The sequence below is a fragment of the Nannospalax galili genome, unplaced genomic scaffold, assembly GCF_000622305.1.
Source record: "Nannospalax galili isolate Female #2095 unplaced genomic scaffold, S.galili_v1.0 scaffold1593, whole genome shotgun sequence".
NCBI lineage: Eukaryota > Metazoa > Chordata > Mammalia > Rodentia > Spalacidae > Nannospalax > Nannospalax galili.
In genome coordinates, this window is record NW_008332091.1 from 1,126,880 (window position 1) to 1,129,732 (window position 2,853).

Consider the following 2,853-nt stretch of genomic DNA (forward strand, 5'->3'; position numbering starts at 1 on the left):
ATAACCACCATGTGCGTTGGTTATTCGGAAAGCTGAAACCGCCTGTTCCCCAAGAACCTACGCGGGATCTTTGTGACTCAGATGCTCAGAACATTTTGATGAAGAACTTCAATTTTGCTTTAGAGCTTCTCTAGAAGTCAGTCTGGAGACTGAAAGGTTCTGAGTGAAAATCAGGAGAAAACAGGATGGCAAGGGTCTCCTAGAACTCTGGAGCATGGCCTTGCTGACGTCACAGAGCCCATACAGGCAGAAGTTGTTGCGCATCTTTTCCACTAGGGGGCGCCGGACTTCCTTTGCAGGTCAGTGGGCTGTGCAGAGCTAAGTGTGAAAGCGGGCTCAGCTCCTGTAAACCACACATGGTACAAGCATTTGGCACCCACCAGAACCTTTTCAGAAGACAGTATCTGGGCAACTAGGCAGTTTTCTTTGGGTGCATATGTGTATTAAGTAACTGGGACCTGGGGTTGGATTAGTAGAATAGAGTGCAGGCGTTTGGTGGTGCCCTGAGCAGGTGTTGGTGGAGCCCCAGAAGTGCAGCCTTCTAGCTTATGCCTTCCTTGTCTGTGGGAAAGCTCTCTATACAGGATCCTTGACTCATCTTCCCCTTCTCGTTCTTACAATCACGTATTTGACTGGCCATCTTCTGATCACCCTTTGCCACTGATTCACACAGCAGAGGCCACAGTGTTGTGTCTGGTTTGGGCAGGTGAGGACTGTGAACCTAGACAGCAGGCAGATATGAAGACTGAGCACAGCAGACCAGGGATGCTGTGGGTCACTACACTGGATCTACAGCCCTGGAGAAGGTTTCTCTGAAGCAGCAGAGAGGGAGACCTTCCCAGCTCCAGAAGAACATAGTCAGCTGCAGAGTTTCTCATGGATGGATGAAAGGTGATGAGCCTGACACCCAGTGGATAGCCATAGTTTTAGATCAAGTTTATAAATAAATACCTCTATTTGGTGAACTATGATAGAACTGACTGTGTCTACAGACTGGAACTTCATAGAGACGAGAGGATTTTAAAGCTTGAAATCCTTCCTTATAACGTACCATTTTTTACAAGTCAGAGGTGCACACATTACAGACACCCTGACTGGCAGAGCAGTGGAACACGAGTTTGAATCAGGTGAGCATGGTGCTACGGATAAGTGGAGGGGAATGATCCTGGCCCAGGCACCTGTCATGAAGGCTTAGTTTCACTTTACCTATGAGAAAGGTCCTATCCTGTTCATGTACCAGCTTCCAGATGATTACAGAGAAGGGGACCTCTGTATCATGCCAGAGTCTCCTCTAGAAGAGGCAGAGTCAGAGGAAGATGAAGATGTCCGACAGCTAAACTTGTGGAGTATGCCAAAGAAGATGGTTACAATAGGATGGACAAGGTTGTTCACCAAGTGCCCACTCAACCATCTTGGTGTTTCATCAAGTTTGATGATGATCTACATATTTATGTCTATGATTTGGTGGAAAACATGTTAGAGTGAAATTCACAAAGTGCGGAGAGGCAAATGTATTATTTGCGGATATGCAAAAATGTTAATTTTTCAGAGTTTCAGATTCCTACGAGTCTGACTCTGATAACCCCAACATTTTTTGCCACCATAAATATTCTGAAAAATACAAAAATGTGGACAGGCCATGTGTGTGGAAGCACTTTGTCTAGAAGAAATGAGGTATGTCTGGTGGACACCAAAAGAAGGAGCAGCTGTCAACTCAGCCCTTGAACAAAACACATCTAGTGTCATAGTCATCTAAAGATGGAATGGGACTGAGCTGGTCTGGTCTGGGGGAGAAGGAACTAAAGACGGCTTTGGTAGGGAGGGGACAGAAGGAGGTAACTGCTTAGGAAGAGAATGAGAGGAGCCAGAAAGAGGAATGCTCCTGGGACAGGGATGAAGTTTGAGGGAGAAGGGAGTGAAGGACAATAGGAAGTGAAATCATGGGAGTTAGGAGGAAATAGAATGAATTGGGTGCATGAGTTGGGAAATAATATCCCTTCCAACAAGGTTAACTTCATTTGCCAATAAAAGGTCAGATCTTCTTGTCTAATGATTATAGGTAAGAAAGTCATCTTTTAAGAAAATCAAATATTCATATTCAGAGAGAGACCCAGAATAAAGGTAAGAAAGATGATGTTGACAGTGATTGGAGGACAGGCGGAGAGCACATGAAGAGAGGAGAGGTGGGATGCATTGAGGAAGTATGAGCTAGAGAGAAGACTGAGCGAGTATTCAAGAAAAGGGGTGAGGAGGGGGACCCAGGAAGAAACAGACGGGCTAGAAAAGTTGAACTTGGGCAGTGTCCACACTGACTTCATGTTCTCAGAGGAACAGTCAGTCACTAAACAGAGACCTCCTAGAAAGCCATTTTGACTAGGATTATACACTAGTGAATCCAGAGTCAGGTTTACACCTACAAGACTCTTCTTATCTCAGGGAAACTGAGCCACCCCTGCCTAGCAGAACCTCAGCTGGCAAGCCCGAGAACAGGAACATGGCACTTTCTATTCTCTGGCCTGTGGGCTGCCTCATAAGTTCAAGGATCCGGTGCTATCAGTCTAGACCCTGAGGGTCATGATTCTGGATAAACTGTAGTTTGAAGAATGAGTTAGTAGGACTTTCAGAACAAGAGACATGCTGTCTTAAGTTTAGAATGTTTTATCTGGGAAAATGGAATCCGGCTAACTCTGGTGTAGGAGATTTATCAATGTCCTCCCTCCCATTGAACTAATCCTGATTCCCTAGGGAGGAGAGGCACCCCATGATTGAGCCTACTATCTCTCTATGGTATGGAGGGAGCTTGGCTGTCCCGGCGTGCTTCTATCAAAGTTGCCTTAAACTACAGGCAACAAC

The 2,853-nt window shown here is 45.7% G+C and overlaps 1 pseudogene; it reads left to right on the forward strand.

Annotated features, from left to right (window-relative positions):
• The first annotated feature begins 214 nt into the window (after positions 1-214).
• Positions 215-1,485, forward strand: LOC103729226 (annotated as a pseudogene).
• The last annotated feature ends 1,368 nt before the right edge of the window (positions 1,486-2,853 follow it).